This window comes from Tachypleus tridentatus, chromosome 13, assembly GCF_004210375.1.
Source record: "Tachypleus tridentatus isolate NWPU-2018 chromosome 13, ASM421037v1, whole genome shotgun sequence".
Classification (NCBI taxonomy): domain Eukaryota; kingdom Metazoa; phylum Arthropoda; class Merostomata; order Xiphosura; family Limulidae; genus Tachypleus; species Tachypleus tridentatus.
Genome location: NC_134837.1, coordinates 11019137 through 11037915, shown reverse-complemented (window position 1 = coordinate 11037915; position 18779 = coordinate 11019137). Strand labels below are relative to the sequence as shown.

The 18779-nt window shown below is 33.6% G+C and overlaps 1 pseudogene across 1 annotated transcript in view; it reads left to right on the top strand.

Moving 5' to 3' along the window:
• Positions 1 to 2208: 2208 nt before the first annotated feature.
• LOC143240069 (atrial natriuretic peptide receptor 1-like) overlaps positions 2209 to 18779 on the top strand; it is a 460913-nt pseudogene continuing 444342 nt past the window's right edge. The window contains exon 1 of the transcript XR_013021546.1: positions 2209 to 3181. The product of XR_013021546.1 is annotated as an atrial natriuretic peptide receptor 1-like (transcript). The remainder of the gene's footprint in view (positions 3182 to 18779) is intronic.

The window sequence follows — 18779 nt, the reverse complement described above, 5'->3', positions numbered from 1 at the left end:
ATAGTAAATAATTACCCTTTCCTATATACCTATAATAAATAATTACACTTATTATTACACCTATAGTAAATAATTACACATAACGATACCCCTATAGTAAATAATTAATCTTAATGATATGCCTATAGTAAATAGTTACACTTAATGTTACCCCTATAATAAATACTGACACTAAACGATACACACTTGTATTAAATAATTACCGTTAATGACACATATATAGTAAATAATTACACTTAGTGATACACCTATATTAAACAATTAAATATAGCCACATACCTATATTGGCCTGGCATGGCCAAGCGCGTAAAGCGTGCGACTCGTAATCCGAGGGTCGCGGGTTCATGCCCGCGCCGTGCCGAACATGCTCGCCCTCCCAGCCGTGGGGGCGCTATAATGTGACGGTCAATCCCACTATTCGTTGGTAAAAGAGTAGCCCAAGAGTTGGCGGTGGGTGGTGACGACTAGCTGCCTTCCCTCTGGTCTTACACTGCTAAATTAGGGACGGATCGGTGCAGTGGGCTAACAACCTGCTCACTTCAACAACCTGTTGAAGAATCCGCAAGCGATTGCGGCCCTATGTTCCTAAATGGAATCTAATGGTGATACCTAACTACCTAACTATCATACATATATTAAATAATTATATACAGCGTCTTAACTTTATTAAGTAATCATAAATCGTGAAATACTTATAGTAAAGTATCACACCTAGTAGGACACCGATATTAAATAATTATATATATAGAAATATAAATATTAAATAATTACACGTATGTGTAAAAAAACATAGTAAAATAAATAAGTGATGTAAAACAAGAACAAATGACAAGCAACATGATTCAGATCGGTATTACTTCTCTTCTATTGCCGCCAGATGGCCAAGAACAGAAAGTATAATAAGCCATCTATAATATTCTAGAAAACTGCAGTTAGATTCCATGTTCCCTAATATTATTTTCAAAACATCTACTTAATTTTATCTATGTGTTTTATTATAAATCAATATCTATACGTCTTAGGCATTTATTAATAATTACTCATGCAGAACATTTGGGTATTTTCTTATAATTTTTCATTTATCGTATTTATGTATTTTATTATAGAAGTTCTTTTAAAGTATTTAAGTATTTCATTACAGAACTTTATTTAAAGTATTTATGTTTTATTATAGAACTTTATTTAAAGTATTTAAAAGTTTTATTATATAACTTTATTTAAGGTATTTAAAAGTTTTATTATAGAACTTTGTTTAAGGTATTTATGACTCTGGACAGACAGTTAAGAAAGCCCGGATCTCAGAGGTTCACGGAGTTTTTCTTGTTTAAGGACAGACAGTTTAAGAAGCCCGGATTACGTTTTCTACAGTATAACAGTGTTATTTCTGTTCATATTTGATTAAATGATTTAAAGTAATGTAAATATTTTTTCTGCTAAAGCAAGAAATGTATCATAACTGAACAATACTAGTCCAACTATAGAAAAATAAATGTTCCCAGGGTTGAATAACTAAACATCCCGAATATTCTAGAAAAGTTAAAAATAATGATTTAAAAATCATTTTGTAATTACTTGAGCTCACGTTTGTTTTTATTTAAATATTTAGTTTCGCCATCTGCCGATAAATAATTTCATATTGTGTTTCCGTTAGCCTTCAGTTTTGAGATTAATTTTATAAAAGGTTTCTCGGTATATTTACTACAACACGACAGAGGATAGAATATAGCTGTTAGAGACGTTATGATTACACTGTGTATCGATAACAGCTAATGTTTGTAATAGACCAAGTGTCAAAAGCTGTTGGACGACGTCAACGAATAATTGTACCATAATGTTTGTATATGAACGTTAATTTAAAGTATAAACTACATATTACTGTAAATTAAAGGTGATCTTCAATATGATGAAGAAAAATAGCGCTTTCTTACTTAAAAGCAGGTTTAATTTTTTGTATAACAATCACATATCCGTACTTATCCGATCTTACGTTACAGTGTAATAACCGAAAGGACGCTATGTGTAAGGAAGGAAACACATGAAGAGGTCGCTTTCGGTGTCATTTTTTTTCTGTTTCCTAAATGTGGACCCGAAGACGACAGATATATGACAGGAGATGGGAGTCGTGCCAGGTAAACAAACGTGTGCAGTGACATTTATATTCAATCTCTAAGTATCCTAGCGGCCTTAACTGGCACTAGCAGAGGAAGCTAATACAGTTGGCTGCTGGCTGGAACCCTGTATTTGAGTGTGATATGCATTGAGTTAACACCTAGACGGTGTACCTGTGCCGAGTGATCACTTTGTTCAACACCACACAGCTGTTTAGTGTTGTGTTCATGGCTGGTAACACGCTTATTTCAGGGAACCGATAGACTGAGTCATTCTGTGAAAGTTAACAAGATATACCGAATATCAGATCTAGTACTCGTGACGGATTTATTCGACGTGTTTTACTAATTAATGTCTCGAAACTACGTGTTTGTAACTTGAATAGTTTGGATTGGTAACATGGGTAAATTGGAGAACAGTCTGTTGTTTGGTGTAATGTTGTTTTTCTTACAGTACACAGACGTTCCTGCCAGGAGGTATCGGTTTGGACTGCTCATGGTTAACAACTCCAAGAGCAACCGTTTTGACTTACAACACATCGGCCCTGCCATTGACATTGCCTCAGAGAAATGTAAGGATAACTATAATATAGAAGTCGAACTGATACCTGGTTATTACCCTCACCGGTGCTCAGAGGTTCAGGCGATCGGCCGAGCCACCGATATTACAACGGAATATCCAGATATCGTGGCATTTATTGGACCAGCATGTAGTGACGACGTACAGGTCGTTGGTCGGTACGCTACTTACAAAAATATTCCTCTTATCACTGGCCTGGGCGACGTCCTCAAGGAGAGAGACGAGTTCACCACTTTGATTCGCATGTCTTATGACCTGAAGGACAAGGCAAGGGCTATTCTAGCCTTCCTAGGAAACTTTGGGTGGCGTTACTTCGGTATGATATACAGATTCCAGGATATCTACTACGGCACACTGGCTGAAGAGCTGATGCGAATGGCCCGAAAACGTGGATTTGATATAACGTGCAAATTAACGTACGTAAGAGCCCCAAATAAGACCGTTGTGACAGATATGTATGATATATTGGAAAGAATGAAGTTATGTGCCAGAGGTAAGTAATACATGTGTAAAATACATAGGTTTAAATGTTGTTAAAAAGGAAAGTGTTATCACTTGTGTGAAACGATTTTGAAAGTATCAAAATGGTTGTTCTCGTCTTAATCTCGGGTGAACTCACCCAGAAATATATGGTTATTCATAAACAACTGTTTCTATTGTAGATGATAGTTCTCCGACTTACCCATAAACAACTGTTTCTGTTGTAGATGTTAGTTCTCTGACTTATAAACAACTGTTTCTGTTGTAGATGTTAGTTCTCTGACTTACCCATAAACAACTGTTTCTGTTGTAGATGTTAGTTCTCTGACTTACTCATAAACAACTGTTTCTGTTGTAGATGTTAGTTCTCTGACTTATAAACAACTGTTTCTCTTGTAGATGTTAGTTCTCTGACTTACTCATAAACAACTGTTTCAGTTGTAGATGTTAGTTCTCTGACTTATAAACAACTGTTTCTGTTGTAAATGTTAGTTCTCTGACTTATAAACAACTGTTTCTGTTGTAGATGTTAGTTCTCTGACTTATAAACAACTGTTTCTGTTGTAGATGTTAGTTCTCTGACTTATAAACAATTGTTTCTGTTTTAGATGTCAGTTCTCTGACTTACTCATAAACAATTGTTTCTGTTGTAGATGTTAGTTGTCTGACTTACTCATAAACAACTGTTTCTGTTGTAGATGTTAGTTGTCTGACTTACTCATAAACAATTGTTTCTATTGTAGATGTTAGTTCTCTGACTTACTCATAAACAACTCTTTCTGTTGTAGATGTTAGTTGTCTGACTTACTCATAAACAATTGTTTCTGTTGTAGATGTTAGTTCTCTGACTTACTCATAAACAACTGTTTCTGTTGTAGATGTTAGTTGTCTGACTTACTCATAAACAATTGTTTCTATTGTAGATGTTAGTTCTCTGACTTACTCATAAACAACTGTTTCTGTTGTAGATGTTAGTTGTCTGACTTACTCATAAACAATTGTTTCTGTTGTAGATGTTAGTTCTCTGACTTATAAACAACTGTTTCTGTTGTAGATGTTAGTTCTCTGACTTACTCATAAACAACTGTTTCTGTTGTAGATGTTAGTTCTCTGACTTACTCATAAACAACTGTTTCTGTTGTAGATGTTAGTTGTCTGACTTACTCATAAACAACTGTTTCTGTTGTAGATGTTAGTTGTCTGACTTACTCATAAACAATTGTTTCTGTTGTAGATGTTAGTTCTCTGACTTACTCATAAACAACTGTTTCTGTTGTAGATGTTAGTTCTCTGACTTACTCATAAACAACTGTTTCTGTTGTAGATGTTAGTTCTCTGACTTACTCATAAACAACTGTTTCTGTTGTAGATGTTAGTTCTCTGACTTACTCATAAACAACTGTTTCTGTTGTAGATGTTAGTTCTCTGACTTACTCATAAACAACTGTTTCTGTTGTAGATGTTAGTTCTCTGACTTACTCATAAACAACTGTTTCTGTTGTAGATGTTAGTTCTCTGACTTATAAACAACTGTTTCTGTTGTAGATGTTAGTTCTCTGACTTATAAACAACTGTTTCTGTTGTAGATGTTAGTTCTCTGACTTATAAACAACTGTTTCTGTTGTAGATGTTAGTTCTCTGACTTACTCATAAACAATTGTTTCTGTTGTAGATGTTAGTTCTCTGACTTACTCATAAACAACTGTTTCTGTTGTAGATGTTAGTTCTCTGACTTACTCATAAACAACTGTTTCTGTTGTAGATGTTAGTTCTCTTAAACAACTGTTTCTGACTTACTCATAAACAACTGTTTCTGTTGTAGATGTTAGTTCTCTGACTTACTCATAAACAACTGTTTCTGTTGTAGATGTTAGTTCTCTGACTTACTCATAAACAACTGTTTCTGTTGTAGATGTTAGTTCTCTGACTTACTCATAAACAACTGTTTCTGTTGTAGATGTTAGTTCTCTGACTTACTCATAAACAATTGTTTCTGTTGTAGATGTTAGTTCTCTGACTTACTCATAAACAACTGTTTCTGTTGTAGATGTTAGTTCTCTGACTTACTCATAAACAACTGTTTCTGTTGTAGATGTTAGTTCTCTGACTTACTCATAAACAACTGTTTCTGTTGTAGATGTTAGTTCTCTGACTTACTCATAAACAACTGTTTCTGTTGTAGATGTTAGTTCTCTGACTTACTCATAAACAACTGTTTCTGTTGTAGATGTTAGTTCTCTGACTTACTCATAAACAACTGTTTCTGTTGTAGATGTTAGTTCTCTGACTTACTCATAAACAACTGTTTCTGTTGTAGATGTTAGTTCTCTGACTTACTCATAAACAACTGTTTCTGTTGTAGATGTTAGTTCTCTGACTTACTCATAAACAACTGTTTCTGTTGTAGATGTTAGTTCTCTGACTTACTCATAAACAACTGTTTCTGTTGTAGATGTTAGTTCTCTGACTTACTCATAAACAACTGTTTCTGTTGTAGATGTTAGTTCTCTGACTTAAACAACTGTTTCTGTTGTAGATGTTAGTTCTCACTCATAAACAACTGTTTCTGTTGTAGATGTTAGTTCTCTGACTTACTCATAAACAACTGTTTCTGTTGTAGATGTTAGTTCTCTGACTGTTGTAGATGTTAGTTCTCTGACATAAACAACTGTTTCTGTTGTAGATGTTAGTTCTCTGACTTATAAACAACTGTTTCTGTTGTAGATGTTAGTTCTCTGACTTATAAACAACTGTTTCTGTTGTAGATGTTAGTTCTCTGACTTACTCATAAACAACTGTTTCTGTTGTAGATGTTAGTTCTGTTTCTGACTTACTCATAAACAACTGTTTCTGTTGTAGATGTTAGTTCTCTGACTTACTCATAAACAACTGTTTCTGTTGTAGATGTTAGTTCTCTGACTTACTCATAAACAACTGTTTCTGTTGTAGATGTTAGTTCTCTGACTTACTCATAAACAACTGTTTCTGTTGTAGATGTTAGTTCTCTGACTTACTCATAAACAACTGTTTCTGTTGTAGATGTTAGTTCTCTGACTTACTCATAAACAACTGTTTCTGTTGTAGATGTTAGTTCTCTGACTTACTCATAAACAACTGTTTCTGTTGTAGATGTTAGTTCTCTGACTTACTCATAAACAACTGTTTCTGTTGTAGATGTTAGTTCTCTGACTTACTCATAAACAACTGTTTCTGTTGTAGATGTTAGTTCTCTGACTTACTCATAAACAACTGTTTCTGTTGTAGATGTTAGTTCTCTGACTTACTCATAAACAACTGTTTCTGTTGTAGATGTTAGTTCTCTGACTTACTCATAAACAACTGTTTCTGTTGTAGATGTTAGTTCTCTGACTTACTCATAAACAACTGTTTCTGTTGTAGATGTTAGTTCTCTGACTTACTCATAAACAACTGTTTCTGTTGTAGATGTTAGTTCTCTGACTTACTCATAAACAACTGTTTCTGTTGTAGATGTTAGTTCTCTGACTTACTCATAAACAACTGTTTCTGTTGTAGATGTTAGTTCTCTGACTTACTCATAAACAACTGTTTCTGTTGTAGATGTTAGTTCTCTGACTTACTCATAAACAACTGTTTCTGTTGTAGATGTTAGTTCTCTGACTTACTCATAAACAACTGTTTCTGTTGTAGATGTTAGTTCTCTGACTTATAAACAACTGTTTCTGTTGTAGATGTTAGTTCTCTGACTTATAAACAACTGTTTCTGTTGTAGATGTTAGTTCTCTGACTTACTCATAAACAACTGTTTCTGTTGTAGATGTTAGTTCTCTGACTTACCCATAAACAACTGTTTCTGTTGTAGATGTTAGTTCTCTGACTTACTCATAAACAACTGTTTCTGTTGTAGATGTTAGTTCTCTGACTTATAAACAACTGTTTCTGTTGTAGATGTTAGTTCTCTGACTTACTCATAAACAACTGTTTCTGTTGTAGATGTTAGTTCTCTGACTTACTCATAAACAACTGTTTCTGTTGTAGATGTTAGTTCTCTGACTTATAAACAACTGTTTCTGTTGTAGATGTTAGTTCTCTGACTTACCCATAAACAACTGTTGTAGATGTTAGTTCTCTGACTTCATAAACAACTGTTTCTGTTGTAGATGTTAGTTCTCTGACTTACTGACATAAACAACTGTTTCTGTTGTAGATGTTAGTTCTCTGACTTTCATAAACAACTGTTTCTGTTGTAGATGTTAGTTCTCTGACTTACTCATAAACAACTGTTTCTGTTGTAGATGTTAGTTCTCTGACTTACTCATAAACAACTGTTTCTGTTGTAGATGTTAGTTCTCTGACTTATAAACAACTGTTTCTGTTGTAGATGTTAGTTCTCTGACTTACTCATAAACAACTGTTTCTGTTGTAGATGTTAGTTCTCTGACTTATAAACAACTGTTTCTGTTGTAGATGTTAGTTCTGTTGTAGATGTTAGTTCTCTGACTTACTCATAAACAACTGTTTCTGTTGTAGATGTTAGTTCTCTGACTTACTCATAAACAACTGTTTCTGTTGTAGATGTTAGTTCTCTGACTTACTCATAAACAACTGTTTCTGTTGTAGATGTTAGTTCTCTGACTTACTCATAAACAACTGTTTCTGTTGTAGATGTTAGTTCTCTGACTTACCCATAAACAACTGTTTCTGTTGTAGATGTTAGTTCTCTGACTTATAAACAACTGTTTCTGTTGTAGATGTTAGTTCTCTGACTTATAAACAACTGTTTCTGTTGTAGATGTTAGTTCTCTGACTTACTCATAAACAACTGTTTCTGTTGTAGATGTTAGTTCTCTGACTTACTCATAAACAACTGTTTCTGTTGTAGATGTTAGTTCTCTGACTTACTCATAAACAACTGTTTCTGTTGTAGATGTTAGTTCTCTGACTTACTCATAAACAACTGTTTCTGTTGTAGATGTTAGTTCTCTGACTTACTCATAAACAACTGTTTCTGTTGTAGATGTTAGTTCTCTGACTTACTCATAAACAACTGTTTCTGTTGTAGATGTTAGTTCTCTGACTTACTCATAAACAACTGTTTCTGTTGTAGATGTTAGTTCTCTGACTTACTCATAAACAACTGTTTCTGTTGTAGATGTTAGTTCTCTGACTTACTCATAAACAACTGTTTCTGTTGTAGATGTTAGTTCTCTGACTTACTTACATAAACAACTGTTTCTGTTGTAGATGTTAGTTCTCTGACTTACTCATAAACAACTGTTTCTGTTGTAGATGTTAGTTCTCTGACTTACTCATAAACAACTGTTTCTGTTGTAGATGTTAGTTCTCTGACTTACTCATAAACAACTGTTTCTGTTGTAGATGTTAGTTCTCTGACTTACTCATAAACAACTGTTTCTGTTGTAGATGTTAGTTCTCTGACTTACTCATAAACAACTGTTTCTGTTGTAGATGTTAGTTCTCTGACTGTTTCTGTTGTAGATGTTACTGACATAAACAACTGACTTACTCATAAACAACTGTTTCTGTTGTAGATGTTAGTTCTCTGACTTACTCATAAACAACTGTTTCTGTTGTAGATGTTAGTTCTCTGACTTACTCATAAACAACTGTTTCTGTTGTAGATGTTAGTTCTCTGACTTACTCATAAACAACTGTTTCTGTTGTAGATGTTAGTTCTCTGACTTACTCATAAACAACTGTTTCTGTTGTAGATGTTAGTTCTCTGACTTACTCATAAACAACTGTTTCTGTTGTAGATGTTAGTTCTCTGACTTACTCATAAACAACTGTTTCTGTTGTAGATGTTAGTTCTCTGACTTACTCATAAACAACTGTTTCTGTTGTAGATGTTAGTTCTCTGACTTACTCATAAACAACTGTTTCTGTTGTAGATGTTAGTTCTCTGACTTACTCATAAACAACTGTTTCTGTTGTAGATGTTAGTTCTCTGACTTACTCATAAACAACTGTTTTGTTGTAGATGTTAGTTGTTGTATAAACAACTGTTTCTGTTGTAGATGTTAGTTCTCTGACTTACTCATAAACAACTGTTTCTGTTGTAGATGTTAGTTCTCTGACTTACTCATAAACAACTGTTTCTGTTGTAGATGTTAGTTCTCTGACTTACTCATAAACAACTGTTTCTGTTGTAGATGTTAGTTCTCTGACTTTCATAAACAACTGTTTCTGTTGTAGATGTTAGTTCTCTGACTTACCCATAAACAACTGTTTCTGTTGTAGTCTGACTTACTTATAAACAACTGTTTCTGTTGTAGATGTTAGTTCTCTGACTTATAAACAACTGTTTCTGTTGTAGATGTTAGTTCTCTGTTCATAAACAACTGTTTCTGTTGTAGATGTTAGTTGACTCTGACTTACTCATAAACAACTGTTTCTGTTGTAGATGTTAGTTCTCTGACTTACTCATAAACAACTGTTTCTGTTGTAGATGTTAGTTCTCTGACTTACTCATAAACAACTGTTTCTGTTGTAGATGTTAGTTCTCTGACTTACTCATAAACAACTGTTTCTGTTGTAGATGTTAGTTCTCTGACTTACTCATAAACAACTGTTTCTGTTGTAGATGTTAGTTCTCTGACTTATAAACAACTGTTTCTGTTGTAGATGTTAGTTCTCTGACTTATAAACAACTGTTTCTGTTGTAGATGTTAGTTCTCTGACTTACCATAAACAACTGTTTCTGTTGTAGATGTTAGTTCTCTGACTTACTCATAAACAACTGTTTCTGTTGTAGATGTTAGTTCTCTGACTTACTCATAAACAACTGTTTCTGTTGTAGATGTTAGTTCTCTGACTTACTCATAAACAACTGTTTCTGTTGTAGATGTTAGTTCTCTGACTTACCCATAAACAACTGTTTCTGTTGTAGATGTTAGTTCTCTGACTTATAAACAACTGTTTCTGTTGTAGATGTTAGTTCTCTGACTTACCCATAAACAACTGTTTCTGTTGTAGATGTTAGTTCTCTGACTTACCCATAAACAACTGTTTCTGTTGTAGATGTTAGTTCTCTGACTTACTCATAAACAACTGTTTCTGTTGTAGATGTTAGTTCTCTGACTTACTCATAAACAACTGTTTCTGTTGTAGATGTTAGTTCTCTGACTTACTCATAAACAACTGTTTCTGTTGTAGATGTTAGTTCTCTGACTTACTCATAAACAACTGTTTCTGTTGTAGATGTTAGTTCTCTGACTTACTCATAAACAACTGTTTCTGTTGTAGATGTTAGTTCTCTGACTTACTCATAAACAACTGTTTCTGTTGTAGATGTTAGTTCTCTGACTTACTCATAAACAACTGTTTCTGTTGTAGATGTTAGTTCTCTGACTTACTCATAAACAACTGTTTCTGTTGTAGATGTTAGTTCTCTGACTTACTCATAAACAACTGTTTCTGTTGTAGATGTTAGTTCTCTGACTTACTCATAAACAACTGTTTCTGTTGTAGATGTTAGTTCTCTGACTTACTCATAAACAACTGTTTCTGTTGTAGATGTTAGTTCTCTGACTTACTCATAAGATGTTGTTTCTGTTGTAGATGTTAGTTCTCTGACTTACTCATAAACAACTGTTTCTGTTGTAGATGTTAGTTCTCTGACTTACTCATAAACAACTGTTTCTGTTGTAGATGTTAGTTCTCTGACTTACTCATAAACAACTGTTTCTGTTGTAGATGTTAGTTCTCTGACTTACTGTTTCTGTTGTAGATCATAAACAACTGTTTCTGTTGTAGATGTTAGTTCTCTGACTTTCATAAACAACTGTTTCTGTTGTAGATGTTAGTTCTCTGACTTACTATAAACAACTGTTTCTGTTGTAGATGTTAGTTCTCTGACTTACTCATAAACAACTGTTTCTGTTGTAGATGTTAGTTCTCTGACTTACTCATAAACAATTGTTTCTGTTGTAGATGTTAGTTCTCTGACTTACTCATAAACAACTGTTTCTGTTGTAGATGTTAGTTCTCTGACTTACTCATAAACAATTGTTTCTGTTGTAGATGTTGTTCTCTGACTTACTCATAAACAACTGTTTCTGTTGTAGATGTTAGTTCTCTGACTTACTCATAAACAATTGTTTCTGTTGTAGATGTTAGTTCTCTGACTTACTCATAAACAACTGTTTCTGTTGTAGATGTTAGTTCTCTGACTTACTCATAAACAATTGTTTCTGTTGTAGATGTTAGTTCTCTGACTTACTCATAAACAACTGTTTCTGTTGTAGATGTTAGTTCTCTGACTTACCCATAAACAACTGTTTCTGTTGTAGATGTTAGTTCTCTGACTTACCCATAAACAACTGTTTCTGTTGTAGATGTTAGTTCTCTGACTTATAAACAACTGTTTCTGTTGTAGATGTTAGTTCTCTGACTTACCCATAAACAACTGTTGTAGATGTTAGTTTCTGTTGTAGATGTTAGTTCTCTGACTTACTCATAAACAACTGTTTCTGTTGTAGATGTTAGTTCTCTGACTTACTCATAAACAACTGTTTCTGTTGTAGATGTTAGTTGTCTGACTTACTCATAAACAATTGTTTCTGTTGTAGATGTTAGTTCTCTGACTTACTCATAAACAACTGTTTCTGTTGTAGATGTTAGTTCTCTGAATTACTCATAAACAACTGTTTCTGTTGTAGATGTTAGTTTTAAGTTTCGTAATCAGTAACTCCGCAAAGAATATTTTCTACGTGAGTTATTGAAGATCTGGAAATATTTGTTCCAGTTCTCTACCATTCCTGCCTATTGTTTGTCTTAGATCAAAGCCATAGTGGGTTATCTCCTGTGTATACCACAGCCAATCTAACCCTAGATTTTAGTGTTATAAATCTGTAAGTCCCACGTGGAAACCGTTTTTGCTTAAAAACACACATAATTTTATTCTATAATTCAATAAAGTTTAATAATAGGTTATTTTCTAATATTTTCATTTCTACTTAAAAAGTTTACTTAAAGAAGTTGTTTTATGGGTTTTCTTTTAACGTGGCTCTTAACTTGTAGTCCTCCGCTGGGTCAGTGGTAAGTCTACGGATTTACAATGCTAAAATCAAAGGTTCGATTACTTCTGTGAACATAGCAGATAACCCAATATGGCTTTGCTATAACAAACATACAAGATTAACTATTATAATTTTAACTAGAACGTTATCTTAATCACAAGTGTTTGCCTATTTGCTGATTTATATTATAGTGAATTGTACGTTGTTATATTAGTATTAAAACGAAGACAGTTTTATTTGCAACTAAGTCATCAGAATGAGGCTCAAACCACAACTATGAATATTTTCATCTCCTTTAGCTGATAATTATATTAAATTACCCTATCTATTTGTTAGCTAACAATACGAGGGCTGAGCGTCGCCTAATTGTTAGCGCGACGATTTAAGGATCTGCGGGTCCAACATTCAGATCCAGTGACTACCAATTCTTCAGGTCATTATAAGTGTGTTGAACGTTTGATTAACGCCAATCTGCAGGTCAATTATGAGCAGGTGTTGTTGGCTAAAGCACCATGGTTCAGTGTGACAAGAGTAGCCCAACATTTGTGTGCGGCTGGTGTTGCCTACCTGCCTTCACTCATATGGCACTCGGAAGGATTTAACATCACTAATGAGTGAGTGATCCATGAGGAATGAAGTGGTTATAACTCATCACCTTATATTCATCATTTCATCTGTTTCTCAGTTTGCTGTTTTAATCGTGGACGTTATTTAACCTTATCACGAGCCCAAATGTCACAACGTTTGTGCACTTCTTACAAACACCATAACTTCAACCTTGCGCTCACCACCAAGACATGACCTCTAAAACTTCTTCCAGTCTATAACAAGTAGTTTAGCAGTAGTTTTGGAATAAAATACCTTCACCAAAATCTTAATAAAAACTAGGTAGGGAGAGGAAGAAATCACTTTAAGATTTCTCAAAGTTCTATTGTCCAATTAATGAACGTAAACAAACATCGCTGAACCAATGAACACAAAGTTCTATTGTTTAACCAATGAACACAAAGTTCTATTGTCCAATTGATGAACGTAAACAAACATCGCTGAACCAATGAACACAAAGTTCTATTGTCCAATTGATGAACGTAAACAAACATCGCTGAACCAATGAACACAAAGTTCTATTGTCCAATTGATGAACGTAAACAAACATCGCTGAACCAATGAACACAAAGTTCTATTGTCCAATTGATGAACGTAAACAAACATCGCTGAACCAATGAACACAAAGTTCTATTGTCCAATTGATGAACGTAAACAAACATCGCTTAACCAATAAACACAAAGTTCTATTGTCCAATTGATGAACGTAAACAAACATCGCTTAACCAATGAACACAAAGTTCTATTGTTTAACCAATGAACACAAAGTTCTATTGTCCAATTGATGAACGTAAACAAACATCGCTGAACCAATGAACACAAAGTTCTATTGTCCAATTGATGAACGTAAACAAACATCGCTGAACCAATGAACACAAAGTTCTATTGTCCAATTGATGAACGTAAACAAACATCGCTGAACCAATGAACACAAAGTTCTATTGTCCAATTGATGAACGTAAACAAACATCGCTTAACCAATAAACACAAAGTTCTATTGTCCAATTGATGAACGTAAACAAACATCGCTTAACCAATGAACACAAAGTTCTATTGTCCAATTGATGAACGTAAACAAACATCGCTGAACCAATGAACACAAAGTTCTATTGTCCAATTGATGAACGTAAACAAACATCGCTTAACCAATAAACACAAAGTTCTATTGTCCAATTGATGAACGTAAACAAACATCGCTGAACCAATGAACACAAAGTTCTATTGTCCAATTGATGAACGTAAACAAACATCGCTTAACCAATAAACACAAAGTTCTATTGTCCAATTGATGAACGTAAACAAACATCGCTGAACCAATGAACACAAAGTTCTATTGTCCAATTGATGAACGTAAACAAACATCGCTTAACCAATAAACACAAAGTTCTATTGTCCAATTGATGAACGTAAACAAACATCGCTGAACCAATGAACACAAAGTTCTATTGTCCAATTGATGAACGTAAACAAACATCGCTGAACCAATGAACACAAAGTTCTATTGTCCAATTGATGAACGTAAACAAACATCGCTGAACCAATGAACACAAAGTTCTATTGTCCAATTGATGAACGTAAACAAACATCGCTGAACCAATGAACACAAAGTTCTATTGTCCAATTGATGAACGTAAACAAACATCGCTTAACCAATAAACACAAAGTTCTATTGTCCAATTGATGAACGTAAACAAACATCGCTTAACCAATGAACACAAAGTTCTATTGTCCAATTGATGAACGTAAACAAACATCGCTGAACCAATGAACACAAAGTTCTATTGTCCAATTGATGAACGTAAACAAACATCGCTTAACCAATAAACACAAAGTTCTATTGTCCAATTGATGAACGTAAACAAACATCGCTGAACCAATGAACACAAAGTTCTATTGTCCAATTGATGAACGTAAACAAACATCGCTTAACCAATAAACACAAAGTTCTATTGTCCAATTGATGAACGTAAACAAACATCGCTGAACCAATGAACACAAAGTTCTATTGTCCAATTGATGAACGTAAACAAACATCGCTTAACCAATAAACACAAAGTTCTATTGTCCAATTGATGAACGTAAACAAACATCGCTGAACCAATGAACACAAAGTTCTATTGTCCAATTGATGAACGTAAACAAACATCGCTGAACCAATGAACACAAAGTTCTATTGTCCAATTGATGAACGTAAACAAACATCGCTGAACCAATGAACACAAAGTTCTATTGTCCAATTGATGAACGTAAACAAACATCGCTGAACCAATGAACACAAAGTTCTATTGTCCAATTGATGAACGTAAACAAACATCGCTTAACCAATAAACACAAAGTTATATTGTTTAACCGATCAAAACAGAGTTCTATTGTTTAACTGATGAGCACAAAGTTCTATCGTTTAACCAATGAACACAAAGTTCTGTAGTTTAACCAACGAACATAAAGTTCTATTGTTTAACCAACGGACATAAAGTTCTATTATTTAACCGATCAAAACAGAGTTCTATTGTTTAACTAATGAACACAAAGTTCTATCGTTTAACCAATGAACACAAAGTTCTGTAGTTTAACCAATGAACACAAAGTTCTGTAGTTTAACTACTGAACACAAAGTTCTGCTGTTTAACCAACGAACATAAAGTTCTATTGTTTAACCGATTTAAACAATAGAACTTTGTTCATGAGTTAAAAATTAAAACTTGTGTTCACCGGTTAAACAATAACACTTCCTGTTCAACCGATGAACAAAAGTTCTAATTTTTAACTGATGTACCGGAAGTTCTAACACTAAGGTTATTTAAACAGCTGTTTATCTAAGTTGACGAATATTGTGATGACCGAAATAACTATAAGTTTCTCTTTTATCAACTCTAAATTTTATTGTTAATGAACCGGACTTGCATAACCTGACTTAGCTAGACCCACTTGGAAGAGAAACACGGCGTTGCCAGTTAAGCAAATATATTTATTAGTATGGATTTTAAACGACCGAGTAGGCTTAGGTCTTGTCAAAAATAACGTAAATTTGCTTTCTGGAAACGGATTTTTATAAGTTTATAAAATTATGAAATTCTTTTTCTGGTGTGAGTTTATCTCTCTCTAAAAGCTTTTAAGAGAGGTCGCTTCTCTTTCTCTGCCATATAAGGGACTTGTACTTTCTTTCACTCCCCTGTAAAGTTAACACTTAACGTCACCTCGAAAATATTCAATAATAATGTAAATATAATTTAGATTTTGCTTCCTATGTACTATTTAAAAAAAGGATAAAACAATTTACAAATTCAGGTTAAAAATGATATCTCTTCATTTCATTTTAATCTATAAATCTAGTTTTAAAATGGTATCTCTTCGTTTTATTTTAAGTACACTTGAAGATATTTATTATATTTAAGAAATAAAACTGTCTATAAATATTCAACTATCTATAAAAAAGAATGTTATTACTGTTGAGGTTTTAGTGCAAAGCTGCAGATTGAACCATATGATAGCCGTATCTATTAGATTAGGTGGAAGTCAACAGTACTACCTCATGAGACTTTATGAACTGAATAGATTGCCGGTAATTTAGGAAATTATATCTATCAAGTTCCAAAGAGGCTAAAGAGACAACCAAGTTCATATATACTTGTTTCTCTCCAGTCCCTTCACTCGACTATAGGATTTTATCAGACTCTATAATAATAAATAGTTGTTTTACTGTTTTTCAACCAGGGGCTCATACGTGCTGTATGCCATATACCATTCTTACTGTGTGATTAGCAGTCAATATGGACGAAAATAACCTTATTTCACAGAACTCTTCATTGATATCTGAACAACACTTCGGAGCTTAATAAAAATAACAAGTTTACGATTGCAATGTTTCAAATATGTATAATAATTTACTGCATCAAATCAAAACAAGGATGGCGTGTACGTTTATCAGCTTCTTTACTGGCGTTACTTACAAATCTGATTTCCAGAGATTTACTTTGGCATCAGGGCCTAAGTTTACATATTCAAAGTAATTTAAGTTTTAACAATTTCTGATGATTCTCTCGTATTTAATTCATTTTTAACGATACCTCAAGTATTCCTACGCTATCGTAATCAGTAACGAAGTGTGAAGAGTTCTCCAAGACCAAATCACTCATTTAATTTATCAACATTTTTCTTTAATTCAAAATGCCCTTCTTTGCTTGCCTGTCCCGTATCAGTTAAAACACAACTACAAGAAATTCTGTGTAGTCCACATTTTATCGAAGTATGAAATAAACGTATATTTACAAGGTTTATAGATAATTTTTGGTGTGTTTTTTTACCTGCTAAAGATGTAATTACAAACTTTTATTACAGTTGTTTGTACAAAGTATTGTATGAGAAATTGGTCGATTTTTTCTTGCTCAAGACTGCTACAAAATGTGGCGACTTAAGTTAAACAACAGTGGGTTATCGAAGAAACAGCTACAAAAATGTTGTAACTTGTCATAACTTATTCAGTGTAGTTAAGTATATAACTAGGCTTAAAGTGATCGGTAAATCAAGTTTTGTTATAGACATCCGTACTTAAGTTTCGACTTCGTGAATGCATTCGATCCTTTTCGACATAAGTTTCGAGGCTAAACAAACATTATCCAACAATTAAGCCCAACTCTTTCTCTCTTGGAGAGGCAATAAACCTGGGTTGTGGAAGATGGCTTACTTTTTTATACAAATGATTGAGTACTTTGCATCACAACGATTTTGGAAATGTAAATAAGCAAGTCACGTGACAACCAAAGATGAAATAAATGCGGATGGAAGTGTATGTATCAGAACTACATTTTGATATGACATAGAGTTATGTAGTTTGATGCTGTCGATATCAGAACTACATTTTGATATGACATAGAGTTATGTAGTTTGATGCTGTCGATATCAGAACTACATTTTGATATGACATAGAGTTATGTAGTTTGATACTGTCAATATCAGAACTACATTTTGATATGACATAGAGTTATGTAGTTTGTTGCTGTCAATATCAGAACTACATTTTGATATGACATAGAGTTATGTAGTTTGATGCTGTCGATATCAGAACTACATTTTGATATGACATAGAGTTATGTAGTTTGATGCTGTTGAAAACTAATCGTTTTTAGAAGATTACGTAACAGACATTAGCGACGCAAAATAATCGTATAATCAGTAATTAGAGATGTATCTACAAGGGGAACTTATAATTTCCAACATAGTGAAATCTGTCTCCTGTTCTTAACAAAGGAATGTGGATTAACATGCATATATCAATTGTTCCTCACAAAGGAATGTGAATTAACATGCAGATATCCATTGTTCCTCACAAAGGAATGTGGATTAACATGCAGATATTCATTGTTTCTCACAAAGGAATGTGAATTAACATGTAGATATCCATTGTTCCTCACAAAGGAATGTGGATTAACATGCACATATCCATTGTTCCTCACAAAGGAATGTGAATTAACATGCAGATATCCATTGTTCCTCACAAAGGAATGTGGATTAACATGCAGATATCCATTGTTCCTCACAAAGGAATGTGAATTAACATGTAGATATCCATTGTTCCTCACAAAGGAATGTGGATTAACATGTAGATATCCATTGTTCCTCACAAAGGAATGTGGATTAACATGCAGATATCCATTGTTCCTCACAAAGGAATGTGGATTAACATGCAGATATCCATTGTTTCTCACAAAGGAATGTGGATTAACATGTAGATATCCATTGTTCCTCAAAAAGGAATGTGGATTAACATGTAGATATCAATTGTTCCTCACAAAGGAATGTGGATTAACATGTAGATATCCATTGTTCCTCACAAAGGAATGTGGATTAACATGTAGATATCCATTGTTCCTCACAAAGGAATGTGGATTAACATGTAGATATCAATCGTTTCTTACAAAGAAAAGTGGATTAACATGTAGATATCAATTGTTCCTCACAAAGGAATGTGGATTAACATGTAGATAT